Below are 24514 nucleotides of genomic sequence, written 5' to 3'. Positions count from 1 at the left end.
TGCTCCTCTGCATGTGGGATCTTCCTGGGTCGGGAATCGATCCCGTGTCCCCTGCATTGACAGGTGGATGCCTCACCACTGAGCCACCAGGGGAGCCCTGGGATGAACTTCTTCATGAGTGAATCACTGTCCTTTTCTCCCTTTCCTGGTAGAGTCTCAGACTGAAATTGCCAGACCAAAGCTGCTGTGTATTTTCTGCAGATGTAGACAAGCTGCTTTCGACTTGTGGAAACAAAAACTTGCCTCATTCTCTTCGTCCTCATTGATGATTATCTGATTTTGGTTAATTTATTAGACAATGAGGCCTCTCATTCTTAGAGTTTATTACTGAGGTCACTGATTTTAAACATGAAAATGAAAATCACTCAGTCATGTCCAACTCTTTGCAACCCCATGGACTGTACAGTCCATGGAATTCTCCAGGTCAGAATACTGGAGTAGGTAGCCTTTCCCTTCTCCAGGGGATCTTCCCAACACAGGGATTGAACTCAGGTCTCCTGCATTGCAGGTGGATTCTTTACCAGCTGCACTACCAGGGAAGCCTGATTTTAAACATATATTTTAGTAATTCTTCTGCTGCTCAATACAGTCCTCTGGGTCAAAGGAAAGTGAAGAGTGGGTGTGGGGGACCCAGTTGTGGCTAGAAGCGGGGCTGGGGAAGAACTCCCTGGAGGAAAGGAGCCAGAGAAGGATGGGTTCTCATGGATGCAGAGCCTCCAGAGTCCAGGGGGGATTTGCCTCAGGGAGGAGAAAAAACCCAGGGGTTATAGTGAGGAGGGCCCAGGGGAGTGTGAACAGCTCAGGGGTGGCGGTGGGGAAGGCAGTTCTACCTGACAGTACTGCCCTCGCATGAAACACTGTGTGCAGGCTACCTGCCTGGGAGGCCGTCTACCTGGGAGGCCGTCTACCTGGGGAGGCCATCTACCTGGGAGGCTGTCTACCTGGGAGGCCATCTACCTGGGAGGCCGTCTACCTGGGAGGCTGTCTGGGAGGCTGTCTACCTGGGAGGCCGTCTACCTGGGGAGGCCATCTACCTGGGAGGCTGTCTGGGAGGCTGTCTACCTGGGAGGCCATCTAACTGGGAGGCCGTCTACCTGGGAGGCTGTCTGGGAGGCTGTCTACCTGGGAGGCCGTCTAACTGGGAGGCCGTCTAACTGGGAGGCCGTCTAACTGGGGAGGCTGTCTACCTGGGAGGCTGTCTACCTGGGGAGGCTGTCTACCTGGGAGGCCGTCTACCTGTCTAGGGAGGCCATCTACCTGGGGAGGCCATCTACCTGGGGAGGCCGTCTACCTGGGGAGGCTGTCTACCTGGGAGGCCGTCTACCTGGGAGGCTGTCTGGGAGGCTGTCTACCTGGGAGGCCATCTAACTGGGAGGCTGTCTACCTGGGAGGCCATCTACCTGGGGAGGCCATCTACCTGGGGAGGCCGTCTACCTGGGGAGGCCATCTACCTGGGAGGCTGTCTGGGAGGCTGTCTACCTGGGAGGCCATCTAACTGGGAGGCTGTCTAACTGGGAGGCCATCTACCTGTCTGGGGAGGTCATCTACCTGGGGAGGCCATCTACCTGGGGAGGCCGTCTACCTGGGAGGCCGTCTACCTGGGAGGCTGTCTACCTGGGAGGCCGTCTACCTGGGGAGGCCATCTACCTGGGAGGCTGTCTGGGAGGCTGTCTACCTGGGAGGCCATCTAACTGGGAGGCCATCTACCTGTCTGGGGAGGTCATCTACCTGGGGAGGCCATCTACCTGGGGAGGCTGTCTACCTGGGAGGCTGTCTACCTGGGAGGCCGTCTACCTGGGAGGCTGTCTACCTGGGAGGCCGTCTACCTGGGGAGGCTGTCTACCTGGGAGGCTGTCTACCTGGGGAGGCTTTCTACCTGGGGAGGCTGTCTACATGGTGAGGCTGTCTACCTGAGGAAGCTGTCTACTTGGGAAGGACGTCTGTCTGGGGGAGATAGATGTCTACCTGGGAGGCCGTCTGTTTGGGAGGCTGTCTGTCTGGGGAGGCCCTCTCTCTGGGGAGGCTGTCTGTCTGGAAAGTTGACCTGAGAGGCAGAAGTGGCAGTGGGATGGAGAGCTTCTCAGCCATCACCACATGAAGTTCCAGGGGAATCCACACAGTCTGGATACTCGGCTGCAGCGTCGTCAGTCACAGGCTTAAAGACTCAGTTTTATCTCATCATGATCAGGAGAATACATAACAAAATCATGACACACAGAAATGGTAAATCTGCTTTAAGGCTTAATAATCTACCTGTCAGCTGTCTTCTGTTCTCCATGCAGAGGTTTATGAGATTTTAAAAAATACAGTGATAACAATGTACACGCCATTTGGTATCCTGCTTATTTTTAAGAACCAACACTCGCCTTTCAAATTAGTCTTAATAAAAATCAATCTAAATTGGATGTATAACATTGGACTCACTGTGTATAAGAGACTTTAGTGATCCCATGCTATTAATTAATACCATGAAGCCAGTCTCCCCTGTTGGCTGCTTTTCACAACACTAAAGGAAGCCTTTGTGGAGCTGGTGTTTGGCTTCCGTGTGTTTTGAGGCTTGTATTCTGGTGGTGGATCCCCACGGTGACCACGGAGCTTCAAGGCTCTCAACCCACCGCGCGGGCCCCTGGGGATGACCATCACCACCACTTCCTCCAGACTGCACTCTCTCACATTCCTCGTCAACTCAATAGCCGAGGAACAGCATTTTACTGCTTTTGCAAACGTATGCCTCTCTAATTACTCAGATCACACATTTCTTCACGTTTTCAGACCACCAAGATCAAATGTTTTCCAACACTTTTGTCATTTTCTCTGTTATGAATTATTTACTTTAGTCTTTGCTGTTTTACATAATCAGTAGATTTAAACAACTGCTTTCAACAAATTCTCCACAGATTAAGAACATTTTTGAAATACACTGTAAATATCTCTCCTGGTGTATATCTTGCCTTAATGAGACTTCTAACTTGTCTGGATTTCCTTGGTGGTCCAGTGGTTAAGACTCTTTAGAGTTTCACAGGTGGCTCAGTGGTAAAGAAACTGCCTGCCAATACAGGAGACATAAGAGGCATGGGTTTGGTCCCTGGGTGGGGAAGATCCCCTGGAGGAGGGCATGGCAACCCACTCCAGTATTCTTGCCTATAGAATCCCATGGACAGAGGAGCCTGGTGGGCTACAGTCCACGGGGTCGCAAAGAGTCAGATGTGACTGAGGGGCTAAACAACAGCAACAGCAACTTGTCTGTAACGCTGTGCGTGGCTGGCCTTGAAAGCACTGCCTCCCTCTCTGAGTGGGGACTTGCTCCAGGAGTCGACTCTAGGGTCTTTCTGTGGCCTGGCCCCTGGATCTCAGCCCCGAGCTGGCTGACCCCTACTTCTCCCCATCCACCCGAGTCTAGCCGCAGTGGCTGAAGCGCCCGCCTCACCCAGCATGGGGGCCCTCTCACCTGTTCCCGAGTCTCCAGGTGACCAGGCGGCCGGGTGCCTCACACCTGTCACCCTGCAGGGACTGATGTGAAAGTACAGACTCACCTGGCCCAGTGGCCGAGGAGGTTCAGAGAGGATGGGGGTCTCAGACTGGAGCCTTGGAGGTCCAGAGCGTGGTTGAGGGGAGGGAAGGGGAAGGAGGTGGAAGCACAGTCATGTTCCTGGTTCCCCGCCACTCCCGCCCCAGAACTCCTGGGTTTCCCCTACAGGCTGCCGTGCCTTGAAGAGATCTCCTCCTTCACAAAGTGCTTGGAGACCCAGGGGGCAGGGCTACAAGGGTGCTGCTCTGAACCTCTTCAATCTGGATTCTGGCTTTAAAGTGATGCCTCCAAGGAGGAGGAGGTGGGGCAAAGGGATCAGGGCGGCTTCCAGACCCACATCCCATGGCGGCGAGCCATGCATGAGTGGGAACAATGCGGCTGGGACATAGAACAGGGGCAGAGCCCCTCCAGACTCAGGGGGTGACCAGCGGCTGCCCCCCAGGTACACATCCTGGACCAGACCCCAGGAAGGCAGGTGCAGTCCGGGGGCTTGTTCTGGCCAACGAAGGTGGGTGAAATATGTCACCTGCAGGCCCGCACAGACATGGCAGATAACCGGATGGAGCACCAACAAGCATCTGTACTTTCCACCCCAGTGTTTCCCAAACTCAGTTCCAAAGGATACTGGCTCTATGAGACATTTGTCATCAAATAAATTCAGAAAAACTATCTACTCACCTCCTGCCTGGAGGGCAACACGTTTTAGTGCTTAATGTCTCACAATAAAGGAAGGGTTTAACATTTTAAAAGTTTTCCTATGTTAACTGTCCACAGAATGTGCACTTCATGGTATTCTTGCCAACAGCCTGAGAACCACAACCCTGGTCACTACAGATGAGTCAGAGGTTGTCAACACAGCACATACATCCCAGTAGATGCATGGTAAGGTTTAACTTGGAAAAGTAAAAGTGAAAATCGCTCAGTTGTGTTCAACTATTTGTGACCCCAAGGACTATACAGTCTGTGGAATTCTCCAGGCCAGAATACTGGAGTGGGTAGCCTTTCCCTTCTCCAGGGATCTTCCCAACCCAGGGATTGGACCCAGGTCTCCCACACTGAAGGCAGATTCTTTACCAGCTGAGCCACAAGGGAAGCCCAAGAATACTGGAGTGGGTAGCCTATCCCTTCTCCAGGGGATCTTCCCAACCCAGGAATTATACCAGGGTCTCCCACATTGCAGGCAGATTCTTTACCAACTGTGCTATCAAGGAAGCTCTAACTTGGAAACTGACTGATAATGACATCCCTGATCAGGCTAATGTTAAGACCAGGATGTGTCCTCCACAGCGTGTCGACTCAGAGCAGAGGGAAGGGGCTGGTCCCCTAGGAGGTGGCAAAGCAGATCATCACTGAGTGCAGAACTGGAGAGCCTGGAGGCACCTATGGACCAACACTGACACTCACTCTTGTATGTGTTTCTGCAAAAAGAATTTGAGCTGCACGTTGGAAATAAGTGAGACCTGGTGGGCATGAGAAGAGAAAGGTCCATGAGCCATGGTGGGGCGTGAGGATGACTTCTTCCCAGAGCTCTTGTTCTGTCAGTACGGCGTCGGGTCTGCCCAGCTGCTGCCCACCAACCCACTTGTGGAGGAAGAAAGAAGGAAGTGACCAAGGAGTAAGGGCTCTAGCCACTGCACCAAGCCCTCCACACACTCTCTGGAGGCTTTCCCACAGTAACCAGAGTTCACCTTCCTCCCCTGCACAGCCTCACACAGTCAGCCTCCCTCCTACTCAAGTGACCCTGCCTTCTTGCCTGAGATGCACCTGACTGGCCCCAAAGGGAAGCCAATGGGCCAGTGAACTCCCAGGAGATTCAGGAATGAAAATGAGATATTCTGTCTCCTCTAAAAGTAGATACAGGTAATGGATGAACAAACTGTGTAGTATGTATACAAAATGGAACATGACTTGGCTCTAAAAGTAGGGGTTCTGACACCTGTTGCAGTAAGGGTGGACCTGGAGGCCAGCAGAGATAAGTCCTGCATCATTCACTTACAAGGGGGCCTCTGCTGATGGTCCTGTCTTATTCTGCACCCAATGCTCTGCGTCCGGGGCCTGGCTGACCCCGCAGGAGGCCTCACCCAGCACTGCCCAGTCTGGAATGAGTACATGACAGCCTGGGAGAGGGCCTTTCAAATGCAGTCCCACAATCCCAGGTCTACACTGCAACATCCCCTGCTCCACACATGGGGCCTCACACTAAGCCCTCACTGTGCCCTCATGACCAGGATCAGATGACCTGGGCAGCCACTCCATCCCTGGAACCGCAGCCAGGCTCTTGTTCATAGTCCCCACTACATCTGCCCCCATCCACCCCAGTGCTTCCCTGTGTGGGAACCCTCTGCTGCAGGCACAGACATCCTAAAATTAAAAGGGCAGGGTGGACACAGAACTAGCATCCTCGGATAACAGAGGCTCATCTCCCAGGACAGAACTGGTCCCCAAGCATCCTCAGATAACAGACACTCATCTCCCAAGACAGAACTGGCCCCTGAACATCCTTGGATAACAGAGGCCTGTATCCCAGGACAGAACTAGTTCCTGAGCATCCTCGGATAACAGATGCCTGTCTCCCAGGAAAGAACTAGTCTCCGGGGATTCTCAGATAACAGAGGCCTGTCTCCCAAGACAGAACTGGTCCCCGAGCATCCTCAGATAACAGGGGCCAGTCTCCCAAGACAGAACTTTGGTATATGGTCAGGTAAGAGTCTCACTCCACTCTTCTGCATGTGGACATCTAGCTTTCCTAGCACTATCTGTTGAGGACTGCCATTTCCTCACTGGATGGTCTTGCTGAAGACCAATTAACCACATTTGCGCAAGTTTACTGCCATGCTAGTCCATTGGTCTGTGGTTTCTACCCAGGCCAGCACACTGATTCCACTTCTGGAGCCTTGCGATATATTTTGAAATCTATGAGTGAGTCTTTCAATTTTGTTCTTCTTTTTCAAGATTGATTTTTGCTATTCAGGACCTCTTGAGAGTTCACACTAACTTTTGGACAGCTTGTTCTACTTCTGTAAAGAAATTCCATTGGGATTTTGATAGCAATGGTGTTGAATCTGTGGACCACTTTGGGAAGCATTGTCATCTTAGCAGTATTAAGTTTTCCAGTCCATGTACAAGCAATGACTTTCTATCTATTTGTCTCAGAAATGTTTTATAGTTTTCAGTGTGCAAGTCTTTTACTGCCTTGGATAAATCTATTCCTATTTTACTCTTTTTGATGCTGTGGTGAGTAGAATTGTTTTTTAAATTTCCTTATTGGGTTGTTTTTGGGTTGAGAAGAGCATGACAACACACTCCAGTATTCTTGCCTATAGAATGCCATGGATGGAGGAGTCTGGCAGGCTACAGTCTATGGGGTTGCAAAGAGTTGGACACAAATGAGTGACTAAGACAGCACATTGGGTTGCTCATTGCAAATGTACAGAAATACAACTGAATTCTGAGTGTTGATTTTATATTCTCCGACTTTCTTGAATTCATTTATTACTTCTAAGTACTTCTTTGGTTTACTATCATAAGCTCATGTCATCTGCAAACATAAAAATATTACTTCTTCCTTTTAAATTTGGATGCCTAATTTCTCTGGCTAGACTTCCATTACTTTGTTAAATAGAAATGGCTATATTATCTACTTGTGATATCAAGATATTTGTTATTAAATGATGGTGAAATTATTAAACTTTGTACTTGGAACAATGAAGTGGAAACTATGTAGTTCAAATGTTTTGGAAACTATACTGAACCAAAACCAAATACTGATCAAAATGTCTGGCAGTGACCGTGTGAGATACTCTAGAGACAGCCAAGACCCTGGATGCTCCAGGGGATGGTGCCTCCTCCTCTGCCACAGGTGGGGCTTGGGATGAGGGACTGGGGCTCCATGCAGCCAATCAGGTGGATGCCAGTTGATGGCAAGTTGGAAATTATTCAGGTCCAGGTCAGTTACATGAGGACTTGAGCCCCAAAGAGCACCCCGCCCAAGAAGGAAGGGCCAGTCCCCATGAAGGGTGTAAAATCAGAAAAGAAAGGAAGAGACAGCATCCAGGAGCTTACACGCTGGACAGAAGGCAGCAGGCACCTGGCTCTGGTGGAGGAAATGAGGTGATGCTCATGGGGCCTGAAGAGGCCAGCACAGGGCCCCGCCAACCCAGAAGGATGACTGCACCACTGACAGCTGTCCCCACCCTGTCCTGTGTGTCCCATGCTGAGAAACATGGCCAGGGATGGGCAGCAGGGCAGTGAGAAAGGCTGGGAGGGTAAGACAGTGGTGAAGGGCCCAGTGGAGGCCAGGCAGTGAGGGGTCAGCACTGGACACCCTGCTTTTGGTCACTAGCTCCTTGACCCCTGCCTTGTCCTGTCCAGGGTGGGGTTGCCTCCCAGCCCATCAGCCGCTCATGGGAGTGTCCTGAGGGTGAATTGGGCACACGGGACAGCTCTGAGACTCTGATGGGACAACAATGTCATGGGTGGACAGTGGGGACCAGATCTGGACTCACATCCACAGTGAGTCAAGACCTTCCCATGGCCTGTCACCTCCTTGGTGCTCAGTACTCAGTGAGATAGGTGCTCTTTCACCTGCTCACTGTGGGTCAGGAGAGGAGCCCTGGGCTGGAGTCTGAGCCTGGCCCTGGTCCAGCTTTGGGGTTTGCCCTGCACCCAGTTTAATGGGGAAGGTCCCTGCCACCCTGGGCTCAGCTCCTCTGTCTGTGAAGGAGGGATGGGTCCAGCCCAGTGACGCCATCCAGGAGAAGGGACAGCACACCCAGAAGGGGCCTGGCCACTGTGAGAAATGCAGGTTCCGATGAGACTGGTGGCATCAGAAATCTGGGGATAGGAGGGGTCCCAACTCCAGAGAAAGGCATCTCAGGTTGAGAGGTCTGGGTCTGTTTGCTGAAGGTCCCGACTCTCTTCTAAAAACAAAGTCATGGCTGCATTTGCTTCCCAGACCATCATCCACCAGCTCTGCTGGGTCCAACCCCGCCCTGGCCCAGAGGTGTAGACAGCCTTTGAGGGCCCAGGTTTACAAGCAGTGAGGCTTGGCCCTGGGATGAGCCAGTAAAAGGGCCCTGCCTGCCTCCCTGCAGGCCAGACCAGCATTCACTGCACAGAGTAGGGTGACCATCTGTGTTGATTGCCATGGTTACTCGGGGTTAAAACACAGCCCCACCCCCAAAGCCTGGAATATGGGATTCCTCCAGCTACTGGTACATTTCAGTCCCCCTTAGGCTTTCTGTTCCTGTTCTGAGCTCTGATTCTGTTCACCAAACACTCATGATAGGAGGCAAAGTAAACTGCCCTGAGGTGGACATTCTAAAGATGCCTGTGGTCTGGGGAAGGCCAAGGTGATGTCCTTTCTCAGTGAAAGGAGAATGAGCCCTCTCTCAATCAACCTTCATCTGGACAAACCAGCAGAGCAACTAAGGTCAAGACCAGGGAGACCTGGAGGACAGGCAGTGACTGCAGACTAGCAGGTAACAGTCTCATGGGAGCCCAGCGGCCACCTGGCTCTCAGTGTGGTACCTGTAGCCCCAGGTCTGTGTCTATAGCAAAGGCCTCCCAGTTCTCCAAGGACACGCTGTACACTAAAAATAAGAATAAAACATGATCAAAGCTCCAAGGAAAGACAGAATTATACCGAGTGACTGTTCCCCGAATAGTCTACAAAAATGTCTGCAAAAGCAACCCAGCAGCAGATGATGGATAAATGGAATGTGGTCCATCCATGCCATGCAATGTTGCTCATCTTGAAGAGGAAGGAAACTGACACCTGCCACAGCATAGGTGAACCTGGAGGATGCGATGCTCAGGGATAGAAGCCAGACCCAGGAGGACAAGCGCTGTGTGATTCCAGTCCTGTGACGTCCCCAGAGGTGTCAAGTCCATAGAGACACGAAGTAGATGGGGGCAGGAAGTAGATGGGGGCAGGAAGTAGATGGGAGAGACAGGAAATAGATAGGTGGCAGGTGCTGGGGGAGCCAGGGTTTAATGGGGACCAAGCAACAGCACCCCACTCCAGTACTCTTGCCTGGAAAATCCCATGGATGGAGGGGCCTGGTAGGCTGCAGTCCATGGGGTCGCTAAGAGTCAGACACGACTGAGCGACTTCACTTTCACTTTTCACTCTCATGCACTGGAGAAGGAACTGGCAACCCACTCCAGTATTCTCGCCTGGAGAATCCCAGGGATGGGGGAGCCTGGTGGGCTGCTGTCTATGGAGTCGCACAGAGTCGGACACGACTGAAGTGACTTAGCAGCAGCAGTAGCAAGCTTCACTTTGGGAAGATGACAAAGTTCTGCACACGAGGGTGTGATAGTTGCATAGTGACATGACTGTGCTCAATGCCACTGAAGCAGACACTTAACAACTTTTAAAATGGTGAAGCCTACTTGTATTTCCCCACAATTTCCATTTACATCGAGTTCTATCAGACGATCAGTACGTGAGTGACTTTGCCCACCCAGCAAGTCTGGGGACAAGGCTCAGGCAGTCCCCACATCGGAGCCTGGCTTCCCTCCCCCAAGCTTCAGGGTTCACCTCTGCTCTTTGTTATCTCGATGGTCCAGCTGGACTGGACATGAGGCCAGGCTTAGGGCATCTTCTCTCTTGGGGTCCTGGCTTTCTCCTCTGCTACATGGGCCTGTCCACTTTCACACAGAGCATGGCTCTAACCCCAGTTCACGGAGCTGATGGTCAGTAGACAGTGTGCCCGGCTGGGTCCCTAGAGCCCCCTTCCTCTACATTCGGGGCTAACTCAGCTCTGTGAGAAGCTGCTCGGGGATGGAGGAGGTGGTGAGGCAGCAGCACTTGCTCTGCTGGGGCCAGCACAACCCAGGGAGACAGACTCCTCCTCACGCCTCTGCGCAGCGGCCAGCTCTGCGACCTAACTGCTGGCTCTGCAGCCCTGGCCCACCAGCCAATGCTGGGCTGGGACCAGAGCCACCAAGCCCCCTCTGGAGGCTGACATGCTCAGCCTGAGGTTAATTGGTTGGCGTCACTCCCCCGTGGCCATGCCGGAGCGTGCAGCCAGCAACAGGGATGTTAAGCCCTGGGGAACAGGCACGGGAACTGGCTCGGGCGCCCTGTGACCTCCAGGCCCTGGCCAGGAAGGAGCCGAGAACACACGTGCAGCTCTGAGAGGACCCCACACGACATGTGCCCTGGGAACCTAACATCCCCCCTCAGAGGAAGGTGCCCATGGGCAGCTTCTAACTCCTCCTCGCATCCTGGAAGCAGCCGAGCAGTGTCACCCAGGAGAGGCAGCACGGGGCCTACAGGGCCAGCATCAGAGGTAAGACCCAACCTCTTGGCCACAGGGAAGGTTCACCTGCGAGGTCCTCAGCAGAGGCAGGTGGGTGGCTCCTCAGAGGATGATACACACAGGAAATCAGGCTTATCCTCTGGTTCTGTTTCCAGGAAGCCTGGGACCATGACCAGCCAGCTACAGGCCACTGGACCAGCCCATTCACTGAACATGGAATCCTCCGAAGTGCCCCCAGGATCAGTGGCTCCCGGGACCCTGGAGCCAGCCCGCTGCCCAGAGGGCTCAGGGTTCCAGGCAGAGGCACGGAAGGGGCCACGACAGCCCTCCGATCTCCTGAGGCCCGTCCCCTGGCCTCTGCAGGCTGCCAGGCCCTGCGCTTTTCCAGATGTGGCTTCGCCACTTACTGCCATATTCCCTCTCGATGCAACATCATCTGTGAATCTCTTTAAATCCCTGTTAACGGGTGCTTCTAGCATCAATAACCAAGATGTTAAACAAAACCGAGGCTTGGAACTGGTGACTGTGTTGATGCGCAGTCCCCAGGACAGTGACTTCATGTCTCTGGGACCTTAAACCTGGAGCATGGGTCCAGCAGAAACAGCCTGAGTGTCCAGCATAGGTGTTCAGTGAACATTCACTGAGCTGTGGGGCTGATCCGGTCCACACTGAAGTGCCCTCGTGTCTTAAACCGCATTGGAATCCCAGCCCGGGGCTGGGTTTAGAGGGTTCTCCATTCACACGGGCAGAAGACGGGATTCCAAACCTGAGCGAGACGTGAGGACAGACGGAAACGGCATGTGTCAGTTTGTCAAATCAGTCTCGCAAATGTATGATATAGTTTCACATTTAGCCACTGACAAATCTCAGTGAGTCTTACGAGACCTGCCTTATTTCTAGTTTCTATGGGTGACACACCACCTCCTACAGCAGCTGTCCCTCCATCCTGCCCACCCCCAGGAACAATCACACCTCATTGTTCACATGACAACATCCTAACAACACACAAACAGCATCGTGCTCCTCCCAGAAACACCGTTTCACCGTGAAATTCCAAGACACACATTTCCAAGGAAGATAAGTCTGCCGCATGACATCGTTACATACATAATCATCTGTGTCACCAATATTTTCAAAATTGAAGCGGAGCCTTTTTGCTGTCACTCTTTCTTTTGCTGTCTCCATAGCAACAGGCCTCCCCACCCCCTGCGAGACAAGAGAACACAGGAGACATCTTTAAATTGGCATAAATTCGAGACAAATTCTTTATTTAATCAGATACATGGCTTACGCTAATGATTACCATCCACCAGCATGGTGCAGAACTAATAACCCATAAAACTAAGCCCCTATAAACAGTCCTCTCCGCTGGACAAAGGTGTAATTATATGCTTGGATCTCGGCCCCCACCCTTCCCTCCGAATGATCCAGAAGGGTCCTGCCCCAGCTTCAAGGGCTCACGCACAACTCCCACGGCCAGAGGCAGAGCTCGGCCAATCACTGGTGACCTTCCTAACCCAAGGCAAGCTCGGGGCCAGAGCAGGGTCGAGTGGTGACCTGAGCCCCTGGGTCAGGTCTGTGCTAACAACACCCCACAGAGCCTGGAGAATAACATCTGATGCTAAGCAGGATCCAGGGGGCGGGGGCCAGCCCTCCATCCTCACACCTTCAGTCACAAAGTGCTCCACAACCTCAGTGACCTCAGAGTCCAGGAGACGCCCAGAGGATCCCACTGCCACCAGGTCTCTAAACGCTTTCCAGAAAGTGAGTAGAGTCATCTCAGCGCTGCTGGGAGCTGAGAGAAACACGGCCTTTTACTTCTAAGTAAACACACAGCCCACAACCTGCAGCTGGCTTCCATGGTAAACACGAGGACGGGGTGGGGCGGGGGGGGGGGAAGGTCAGCCGAGGCCCAGGAGCACTGCTCACACAGGTGTCACCTCCATAGGTGAGGTGGTGCTGGGAGGACAAGGGGAGACCCCTGCCCAGCCTGGCACAGACAGGAGACGTGGCCCTGTGGAGCCTGGTTTGAGCTGGCCTGACTTGTCATCCATGCCCCCCACCCCCCACATGTGAAGGAAGTTCCTCAAACCTATTCTCGCTGTGAGCTTAGACAGTCACATAGGCTGCTGTAATTTAAAAGTCACGCTTCCAAAATCATTTAGCTAGGAGGTAAGAAAGCCTTCAGTGTGGCCCCCAAGCCCAGTTCAGAGAATGACACCCACAAAATGACCCGCAAACACAGAATGAGGTTTCTACAGAACAAAGGGCTTGGGGTCATCAGAATTTGCAGCCTTGGAGAGCAGGGCTGGGGAGACATTCCCCGCCCCCCCACAGCCTCTCTGGGACAGTGAGGTTGGCACCTGCCATTGCAAGGGAAGGGGAGGCAAGGTGCTCACCTGCTCATCTGAGATGCAGCCATGGTGTTGAGGAGCCCTGGTCTGGATCAGAGCAACCAGAGACACATTACAAGGAAAAGTAACCAATGAACTGTGTTTTAACAAAACCCACAGGATGAATTTTAAGGGACAAGTGGTGAAACCCAAACATGGACCACATGTTCCATGCTGACCTGACAGTGACAATGTTAGGAGGTTCTTGCCGGTTCTCAGAGTGAAGGCAGCGGGAAGAAAAAGGGGTGGCAGAGGATGAGATGGTTGGATGGCATCACCGACTCAACGGACAGGAGTTTGAGCAAGCTCCAGGAGATGGTGAAGGACAGGGAAGCCTGACATGTTGCAGCTCATGGGGTCACAAAGAGTCGGACACGACCGAGCGACTGAACAAGAGTGGAGATGCTGGCTCAGCTGACATGCCTACAAAATCAAGGTTTTGTTTCACTGTTCATACAAGATCTTGGACACACAGACCAGAAGGAAAAGCAATCGTGCAAAACTAACTGAATTTGAACAAAAGTGACAAAGACCCCAGCTGCCCCAGACTTTCCTTTTGTCTTCTCTCCTGTACACTTGGGTTGGCGCAAGGAGGAGATCCTGGCCACGTGTGATCGGTCTTCTAACGTTTTCTCCAAGGTAGAATATTCCGATTCTCTGACATTCTCTCGAACATAGAATATTCTGATTCTCATGTTCAGAACGTCTCCCAGGCATCGATGTGTGCATGTTTGAGGGTCTCGTGGGCATTGCTGGAGGATCTGCAGGGTCTGTCCCACCGCGCAGTCCATCAAAGAACCAGACTCAAGGAGGGAGGGGAACAAGAGGGACCCTCGTGAGACAGAAACTGGGGTTCCAGGCAGGAACCGAGACAGATCCAGGCGGGAACTGAGACAGATCACCTGCCCCACACTCATGGGCACAAAGGGCAAGTCTGGGGTCCGGGCGCGTCTGCACCCTGTGGGAGAGGAACATGCTGGCCACACGATGGGAGCCCCACTTCTGAACAGAAGCGCCAAGGAACCAGACTCCGTCCTCAGTGATGAGGTCATGGGTTATGGCTGAAGCTTCCCAAGGGCCTGTCACTCTGGGCTCCAGGGCCACCACCTGGTCTGCATGTCCACACAGGAAGCCAGCTCCTGATGGCAGTGCATCTGCCATGTAGAAAACCCCCTGCTTTCTTCACCTTCCCTTCCCAGGCTCCCTGACGGATGACAGCGGGGATGTAGGCTGGCCCCGCTGTGTTGACCAGAGAAGCCCAGACCCCCACTTTGCTGGAGGGAGCCCCCCTTTGCCAGGGAAGCCCCTGTACCAGGGTCACCCAGGAAGCTGTCAGCGTCTCAGGGCAGAGGGGTGCCTGGTGACCGTGACAGCAAGTCTGGGATCCGGGCTGCAGACCCAGGCCAGGGCAGGGGCTCCGGGGGCCCCTGACCAGTCAGGACACAGGGCCAGAGCAGACCCAGGAAAACCCAGGATGGGTGAGAAGGATGAGGACAGTCCACGGGATGGGGGCTTGTTGCCACAGTTCACAGGATGGAGGAGGCTGTGGGGTCTGTGAGGGTCTATCCTCCTGCAAAACTCTAACCCCCTGACCCCAGAGGACCCTCAGCAGCACCTCTACAGACGCACATCTGGAGTTTGGGTTTCATTCTGTCCTTCTGGAAACTGGAAACAGCAGTACCCCCCAGGGCTGCCCTAAGAAAACATGGAGGCCACATGTAATACCCCGCTGGCCCCTGGACAGGGAAGCACCACAGTCTCCGCAGAGACAGATGTTGGCCCCTGCCTCCCTCTGGGACTCTGTGCCCTGGCCGAGCACTTGGCCCCACCCCCGGCTCTCCACACAGAGGCTGGCCGCAAGTCCTGGGCTGGGACCACCAGGCTGCCTCCAGACGCTGACAAAGTCTGGGGGCACACATGGCCAGACTCTGTGCGGCAGCCCCTCCCCACCCCCAGCTCTGAGTCTTGTCAGCTGGATCTTCAAGTAACCCCCGTTTCGTACTATTGAGGATTTATTCTCTGGGGTCATATATTTCTCTGCCACACACATGACACTGTAGCTGTGATCTCACAGGGCGAGACTGCGGGTGTGTCTTACTTTATTTTTCATTTGCAATCCAGGCCATCAGTGTCACTCACAGTCCCCGAAGGTCCTGAAAGTAACCATCCTGACGTCTGGATGGAGCCTGTAAGGGGCCTTCTCAGGGCCACACTCCTGCAGGGAGCTGACCCCACATGCCCTGATGGTCCACTGACAGGGCAGCTCACGCTAGACGCGTCCCTGCTCAGGCTGCCAGACTGGGCCGGTCCATTGTCCGTGGGACTCTGTGGAAACAAGTCAGGGTCTTTGAGCAAAGGCAGGAAGGAGGCCTTTCCTCAGGGTGAGCCAGGACAGGGCAGGGGGACGCATCCACAGACCGAGGTCAGCCTCCACTCCCTCAGAGGCGGCCTGTGATGGGCCCAGGGAATAACCACCCCAGAGGCCACCTGACATGCCCCGAGGGTGGACAGGATTTCAGAGAACCAGCTCATACCTGGAGCAACCCAACCCCTCTTGGCCTCTGAGTAGTTTTGAACAAGATGACCAAAGAGGTCTACTGTCCACTGCTAACATACGGGGATTCCTGCTTTTAAAAAACACATGCCTGGGGGTCAGCAAACACAGGTCCCTGGAATCTTCCATAAGAGCTGGCCACACTGCCGCCCTGCTCACTGCAGGGCGGGCACAGGCAACAGGACACCCAGAGGAGGGAACGGAGAAACGTCTAATTACCTGCCTTGGCCCCAGAGTCGAGTGGTGACAAAAAGCAGAAGAGTAACTTTAGAAGTCCAACAGCCCACAGGAGTCCAAAGGCTATTTTAAACACCTTATCAGAATTCTGGGTTAACTGAGTACCTACGAAACCAGGAATAGAAAGTGCTCAGAAAAATAAAACACCACAGAGCCATCTGGCATGGTCAGAGGCTGCCTGCGGGGAAAGACTCATCTTCCAGAAAAGGACCCAAAAATAGCTCCAACGAGGGAGAAACCGCCATGTGCGCCAGGAGAGGTGCAAACGGGAACTGAATTAAACAGCCTCCAGGGAACGTGGGCTCCCACATACAACAGCTCCTGCCATGCCCCGCTGGGAGGAGGCAGGCGGGGACCTGGCTGGACCTTGGAATAAGCAGCACACACTTTTCTGCAGGCCAGGTTGCCTGGATGCAGTGGGCAAGCCCTCTGTCTCCGCTGCTCCCCAACCACTCACCCGGAGCTTGGAGGACACCAAGTACCCGCCCAGTCGTCAGCCAGCGGCAGGGAGGTGAGCCTGGATGAGCCAGGATGGGCCACTGGGGCATGGGGGGCAGGAGGGGGTAGCACACAGGGGCAGGAGGGGATGGCATGTGGGGGTAGGTGGATGGCACATGTGGCCCTAGCCTGAGCCTAGGAAGCCCTCCTGTGGGTGAGAGAGAGAGAGTTCTGGGTAGGTCAGAGCCGACCTGACACTGGAGCTCCTGGGAGGGCTGGTGTGGGTGGGGGGCTCAACGCAGCCCAGCCACAGCCCCCGCCCACAAACCCAGAGCCCAGGGACATTTACCAGAATGTCCCGACACGGAGGCCCTGCATGCCGAGTGCACACAGGCAGAGGAGGCTGCATGTAGGGCCTCCTCTCCTCCAGGGGCACCTGGACTCTGCACAGCCATCCCTGCTTACTGGCCAGAGACTTCAAGAGAGTCCCGAGACTGGCCGGACACTTAGTCTGACCTAATACTGTCCCTTTAATCACCAGGAAGTTCTCATGGGAGGAAAAGGACAGTTTGGATTCCAGAATGGACAGTGCAGACTGGTCTTTCTGTGTGATCATCACAAGCAAATGCAGAGGTGGCAACATCCCCAGGGTCCATCAGCGGGGATGGTAAACACAAAGGGGTATTATCTACTCAGCCTCAAAAAGGACTGGCATGCTGGTTCCTGCCATCATGGGTGAGCCTGGAAAACCTTATTTGAGTAAAGAAGTCTGTCTCTGAAGGTCACTAACTGTATGGTCCCTGCACAGGAAAACCCAGAAACGGGAAACCTAGACACAGGAAGCAGAACAGTGGGGGCTCCAGAGGTGGGGGGAAGGAAGTGGAAGACTGTTTCAGGGTGAAGGAAACTTCTCAATGGTGACTATGTGCTGTTCTCACATGCCTGCGTGAACTAGAAGCCCCTGTGTGAATTGTAGGGAATGCTTATTCTATCTCAAGAAAACTGCTAAAAAAAAAGTAAATGTAGGAGGGATGACCAGGGACATACTTTGCGTCCCCTCAGCTTCTCTTCCGGGAGCTCGAATTGTCTACTCTGATTCCACTTCTTTTACAGTGATGCCTCTGGCGTGTCCTCTGGGATCCCAAACCCAACTGTTAGAACTATTGAGACATCTCTCTCCACAATTTCTCTGCTCGCTCACCTCTGAACCAGGCTAAGTGATTTCTCTCCAGACTGACCTCTAGGTTGTTAGCAGACCTGCATTGCTGCTGCCCAGAAGGCTGGGTACCGGGTCATAAGAGCTCACCTTGCTCCCTCTGTCTGAATTGCCCTTAATTTAAATAACAAGGCTGCCGCAGTAGAGGTGGCATCTCTCAGAGGAAGGTCGTAAATTAGCAATTCATAGAAGCAGGACACATGCGCACATGACCTGGAGTGAGTCCAGCGTGTCGGTTCACCTCTGTCAAGGTTGAAGCTCGTGGGTCCCTGCTCGGACCTCCGTGGTGGCTGCCCTGGAGTCTCAGGAATGCAAACCCATCTCCAGATCTTAAAGTCAGGCCTTGAAACTGTTGCTCAGGATAGAAATCCCACCCTGCAGCTGGAATGCAAGCCAGAGCCATCTCCCGGACCTGTCCACTGTCCCCTGCCACTTCCGGATAAAACCCGACTTGAGGACCACGCTGACAGCTGCAGAAGTGACCACATGTGCACACAAGTGCCTTCATCCAAACCAGTACAAAGTGCGGCAGGCTAATGAAAACTAAATCCTAATAATCAAAGTCTTTTCCCATAGTAATAAATGCCATAAACACTCTGCATTTTGGAAATGATGGCTGCTCAAGAAAGGGGATTTTTCCAAAACTCTTTCTCCTGCTTTCCATATCCAAGCACCTCAAATAAATTTGGTTTTGGTAAGCCATGGTTTCCCCAAACATCCCCACGAGGCTGAGTGACGCGACAGGTCCCCTTTTGGGAACAGACAGAACCAAGAAGAAGCTAAGTGGCTGGTGCCCCATGTAGGTCACTGCCATCTGCAGACTGCTCCCACGGAGCTGGCACGTGACCGTAAACCAGCTCATTCTGACCACTGTCACTGTTTCCCCATTTGGGGAACAAAGCAAGGCAGACCAGGTCAGCAGTTTTAAGCCGCTTCCTCCAAAATGGTGGCCAGGTCAGAAGAGCTGGGCCTACTCATGGACCAGAAAAACACCACATTGAAGTGTTCCCGTTAAGCAGAGCGATCTTCTGCCAAAAACAAAGAAATGAAGGTGCCCACAAGTCTGGCCTGAATAACCCAAATGATTTGTGGTAGCCCCAGCCTGGCTACTGCGTTCACCCCTCGCCTGGTGACCCTGCAGCGGAGGCCCCAGCATGGGCTTCCTCTGACATCCACACAGCTGGCCATGAGGGGGCTCATTACACCTGCCACACCACCTCCACCATCTGGACTGCATTGTCCTCAATTACCATTTCTTCACGTACAAACATGGGCAAGGCCTGCATGTCCAGCCATATGACACGAGGACAGTGCCCTCCACCAGAGGAGACCCAGAGAGCACTGGGAGACAGGGGTCTCCCCAAGCCAGGCTGCTGAGGGTGACCAGAAACAGCTCACTGGTGCAGCCGGGCCCCTCCCAAACTCAGAGATTCGCTGGTGATCCCACTTTCCTCAAAACAGGACTCAGCAGTCAGGAAAATCCAGCCCAGAGCAGAGTCCCCAGGGCCTTTGAGTCCTCATGGACTCTCAACGGGTTAGCAAATGCCCTCTCTGTCTCTAACCACCTCCCCTTCTGTGTCAGCCAGGAACCTCCCGCTCGCGTGTCTAAGCCCATACCTCCCTGCCTCCTCTTCAAGGGCATTGTCCCTGCCTCCCCCACCCCCCCAGCCTTACATGGCCCCCCTTGACTCTCAGCCTTCCCTGTTTCTCTCCAATTGCATTTGCACATTGTCCTCGGCCACCAGCCTGCTACCACGACATAGGTAGACTATTGGTGTCTGCAAAGCTTGAAATATTTCTCAAAAGATTTGCTGACTCCTGTATTAAAGCAATTATTTAAATTAATTGGAGTTATCTCCTCTGCAAAAATATTTGCTTCTAGCTGGCAAAACAGTGCCTTGCATTTTCTCATTGTGTATAGCATGGTGCTTTGCATACCACACGTGTCTCATAAAATATCTCCTGAATTAATTATTCCCCTAAAAATGATTAATTTAAGCCCCAGCCTTGTGTGTGTTGCACCTACTGGTGTTCCCATCCCAGGGGTGTCAGGCCATTTGACTGGAAAAGGAAGGGACACCAGGCACAGCGAATGATTTTAAACAGTTTGCAGGTGACTTGAAATGCACATGGCTGTGGAAATGCAACAATAAGAAAAGTGCGCCCCAAGGGCCACATAATTAGGTACAATGAGAGGCGGGGAACTTGTCATCTCATTAACCATCTGCTCACTCAGTGTCCTGAAATTCCACAGGAGAAGAATCAACATTTTGGAAGTTTACAACCTGTCAGCAACAACCTATAAAAATAAGATGCCAATTTGATTGCAATCAAGGGAGAGAGCTTCATTGTAGCTTTTGTTAAAGCTCATGTAGGCAAAATCACCCAATTACAGGAGGGTTTAAATCAATGACAGTGTCAGAAAGTCCAGAGAGCTCCCCCTCCTTGTGGACAGACCCACAACCCTGGCTGTTCCTGGCCCCTTAAGACCACCTGCAAGGCGTGACCCCTGCCTTCCACCAACCACCAACCACGAGTGCGCCTGATACCGCAGTCTGTTCCACCAGCAGCCAGCAGACCTGGACGTGTGCTGTGGGGTGGGGGGCACCCTGGGGCTTGTAATAGGTGGTCAGAACTGCTGGATGCTCTGGACAAGTAGCCAGGAGAGATGCAAACGTAAAAGCTATTTTCTGGGTTTTTAATGTCAACTTTGGTTAATAATAAGACATCAAATTGATCTATTTCCAGGATCTATATTTGTGATTCACTAGAAAATCATTTGGTGGGAGAGCATGAAAAATGTAGAACACTGATATAAATAATAGGCTTTTTTATTTCACTGAATAAAACTGTGGAGAAAGTGTGGTTGTGATGGTCATTTCTCCCCAGGAGGGTGACACAGAAAGTCAGAGGGAGGGGGTATCCAGCAGGTAACCCCCACCCGTCAGGCCACAGGGCACGCGACCCTGGTGGTTGATGTAGGGGTGCAGCCAGAGTCCCCCCCTAACTGGGCCCCACACCAGGTACCCTCATGACACCCGAGGCCTCGCTGTCACTGTGGGGCACAGACTGTTTTTCACCTAGAAGAAACTCAACCTTCAGTGAAGTCACAGGCTCCTGGGAGCCTCAGGCTTGGGCTGGAGCTCGGGGTGACCCCGACATTCCCCCCAAGGCCCTGAGAAGCTGGATGTACTGCTGGGGGCCTGCCTCCTCCCCTCAGAAGAAGCCTCTAGTCTTCAGACTGAAACGAGTACTTCAAATGTATTTTTGGATTCTTTTATTAAATACAAAAAGTGCTAGAATAAATGCCAGCTGCTATAAATGCCCCAGAAAAGCAAACACTTTCTCCCTCTCAGTGGCACTTGGAGGAGCAGCCTGGAATGCCAGCACCGTTTTCATTGTGTTCACGGACGTCAATAAATAACCAGATTGTAATGTTTTGCTTTTGCAACGGGGCCTCTCAGAAAGTCTCAGAAGCCAGCCGACAGCAGCCTCATGAGTGCTAGAGAAAATCTGAAGCAGAAGGAAGCACCCTGTGAGGAAGCGCCCCCCAGCAGCCAGAACCAGAGTGAACTTCCCCCTTCAGGGAGCCAAGGGCAGCTGGGTCCCTGGACACCACGTGTCACCTGCCCGTCTAGCCTTGATGTCCTCAGGAACCCAAGGGTGGCCATCCATGTCCACACCAGGGGGCATCTGTGTCCACACTGGGACCCTGTAATGCCAGGGACGCCGCCCTATCTCCTACTGAGACACTGAAGATCAGAAGCTCAACCACAGATGAACGCCTGTAACAGCTAGACTCATGTGTCACCCTGGACAAGCCTTGTGTCTGAAACGCAGGAAGCTCCCACCTCCTGTCCCCAGCGCATCTTCTCCCCCTAAAGCCATGAGCTAGAGATGAGGTGAACCGGGGTGTCCTGTCTATGGTGGGGACCCCCCACTAACACCCAGAGACCCGCTGGCCTGGGGCATCGGCAGGTCTCAGCACTGCTGTCTCTCCAGGAAGACAGATGCCCTCCTCTCTCTGTTAGATCAACTGCCTCTTCAGACAAGGATTTAAAACAAGTTCCCAAAGAACAAACGCGGCTGCCTTCACTCTATGCTGAAGCTCTAACAATCCAATTTTTTATTGTTTAAATAAATGCACACACATTGAACTTGTCTTACAGGGGATTTTATCCACATCGATTCAGAAAGCACCATTTACCTGACGACACATCCCTGCCATGTGATTCTGGTCGATACACAGAACAGCAATAGCCCTTCAGACCCACAGCAGTCTTGGAAGAACATTCCAGATGCAACGCAGGGTCCACTAGGGGACAGGATCTAGCCGGTGACCTGTGATCACCCTGCAAGTGACTCAGAGCCACACTAAGAGGACAGCCCATGGGCCCTGAAGCCAGGACCTGGGTGTGATGCCGTCAGGGCACCTGGGAATAAGGGGAAACGTGGACACTTTTCATGGCTGATGAGGCCCCGTGTCCCAGGACCTTTGCCGGACGTCCCACTGGAGCTCAGCTGCCCCGATGGGCAAACATGTCCTTAAAGGTGGCATGGCCCCTGTCCCCCAAACTCTGGCCGGCGGCCCTGCCCACCTCAGACGAAGAACTGGAGAGAGGGCTTCCTCAGGGGGAGGAGAGGGAACGCCCGAGCAGGGGTCTGGGGGGACACGCTCTCATAGGAAGGCTGAGTGATCCCGAGTGGAGCCTGGGAAGCAGCAGGGACAGCAAGACGGCAGGACACCAGCACCCCACCCCCACCCCCACCCCTGAGCTGGCCACACCCCCCGTGTCCACCCTAATCAGGGGTCACTCTGATGAACAGGGTCTGGACCTGCTCATCAGGAGATGGGAGAGAGAACCTGCTGAGGATGATTTGACCACACGTTCCCCAGGACCACCTGGAGGGGGACATGGACCTGCCCAGATACCATGCTCAGCCAGTAGCGCCCTGGGTGGGACACATGGCATCCACCAGAGATCAGGCAGCCAACATGCACAGGTTAACACAACCAAGCATTAACCCCGTCCACGACTGCTGTGTGTCTGGTTACAGATGAGAAATGGGGGGCTGATATGCTAAGGAGCCCATCCCCAGCCAGTGAGGGGGCAGGGTCACTCGAGAGCTCAACCCACAGGATGAGGCCTCAGAGATGAGACACTGATGGCCTGCGTCCTATGACTTGTGTGACCTTGAACCAGTAACCTGCCCTTTCTGGGCCTTACCTCCATGTCTAAAACATGGAAAAACTATTCCTAACCGGGCAGAGTTTCTATAAGGACCAAATCCTCCAGGTAGGGACATGTTGGGGGCAGGGGTGGGGGGGGGGATGTTGCATTTTCAGAACCAGAGCTTTCCTGGCCATTATGATGGTCTGTTTTGGGATCTGGGCTCAGGACACCAGCTGCTCAGGCAGGAGAGGCAGCCTGAGCGGGAGGAGCAGAGACTGAGTTGGGGGAGAAGGGTGTAGACAGACCTGGGCTGAGGTCAGCAGGAGAATGTCTGGAGAGAGAAGCTGGTAGGTGGGCACACACCCGTAGGGCAGCTGTCCCCTGGGTCGGCCTCTCGCGGGGCTTCCGCCTCGTGCACCCCATGCTCATCTGGGTCCCCAAGCGGGGGAACCTCCAACAAATGCCCACCGCCTGACGGGTCTGAGTAGGTTTGTTTGTTGCGATCACAAGAGCCTTTAAAGAACCTGGACAAGCCAGCCTCTGTTTAACAGCCCTGGGGTTTTTTGGCCCCTTGATTTTCTTTCCACAAGGAACACTTCAAGGGTGGGAGGCGGGGTGGCTCAGCCAGAAGGGCTCTGGGCTGGAGGCTAAGAGCCCTGGGATGCCAGCTTGGGGACCAGGACTCAGGGAGGTCAGGGACCCAGGATGCTTACCTGCTGCCCCGGGAGATCCGAGTCTCTGGACCACTCTTCTCATATCATCCTCTTGCTCCCCAGTATCATGTCCACAACCAGAGAGGGCACTAGACCCTCACTCTCCCCAGAGCTGCGGTGAGATGTCACCTCCCTGCTCAGAGACACCCCACAGCCCGGCTCTCCCGCCACCACCCCAGCCAACTCCAGGCTCGTCCAGTCTCAAAGGACACCAGCCCACTCTCCTTACAGATGCTCATTCTGGTTAAAACCACATGCACACACCCAGGATTTTCACCATCTAAAGGAAAAAGCACATTTCTTTCCTCCAAAACCTCTATACACACATAAAAAGTCAATTTTCATCTTATGCTGAGAAGATAACCCTAAACCCAAAGTTCTCAGGACTTTCCATGAAGTAATCATTTAGCTCATTTATTAATTTATATTCATTTCGCTGTAACACAATTATTTTGCTCATTTAACATTTTGTGCTGCCAGAGACACCTATGAAATCTAATAAGCAGCTTCCAGAACTACACAACATGCCAATTAAATATGTTAATTAGATTTAAGTGAGCGACACAAGATTTTTAACCAAGTGAATTCCAGGAGGGAGAGTGGGCCAAGCCACTGTCTGCCTCATTCAACTACCATAGATCGATTCTGAAACAGCACATTTGAAGTCACAGACTTAGGGCCCAAAAGTCAACGTGATATGGTTGTCCCTGTGTTACCAAGTCTAAGCTTGCTCTGCTCACCGCACAACAGGCCAGTGAATCCGAGAGATGAGGCGTTGAGGCAAGGAAAACAACTTTATTGGAAAGCCAACTGACTGAGAAGATGGCAGGCTAGCGCCTCTTCTAAATAACCATCTTATGGGGTCTGGATGGCAGGTTCTTTTGTAAATCAGAGATGGAGGCAGGGAAGGTAAGGAAGCAAAGTAAAAAGCCAATCAATCTTGCAAATATCTCCTAGAATGGCAAGCCTCCAGCAGGGGATGTGTTAATTTC

The 24514-nt window shown here is 53.1% G+C and overlaps 1 protein-coding gene and 1 long non-coding RNA gene across 4 annotated transcripts in view; one reads left to right on the top strand and one right to left on the bottom strand.

Annotated features, from left to right (window-relative positions):
- SH3RF3 (SH3 domain containing ring finger 3) overlaps positions 1 to 24514 on the bottom strand; it is a 159966-nt gene that overhangs the window by 113622 nt on the left and 21830 nt on the right. The window lies entirely within an intron of this gene.
- LOC114113930 (uncharacterized) lies at positions 16207 to 20496 on the top strand. Its single transcript, XR_003588715.3, has 2 exons — positions 16207 to 16492; positions 16961 to 20496. It is a non-coding gene; the product is annotated as an uncharacterized LOC114113930 (long non-coding RNA).

The sequence above is a fragment of the Ovis aries genome, chromosome 3 (assembly GCF_016772045.2).
Source record: "Ovis aries strain OAR_USU_Benz2616 breed Rambouillet chromosome 3, ARS-UI_Ramb_v3.0, whole genome shotgun sequence".
Taxonomy (NCBI): domain Eukaryota; kingdom Metazoa; phylum Chordata; class Mammalia; order Artiodactyla; family Bovidae; genus Ovis; species Ovis aries.
The sequence above is the reverse complement of the archived record's forward strand: the minus strand, read 5'-3'. Positions and strand labels throughout refer to the sequence as shown.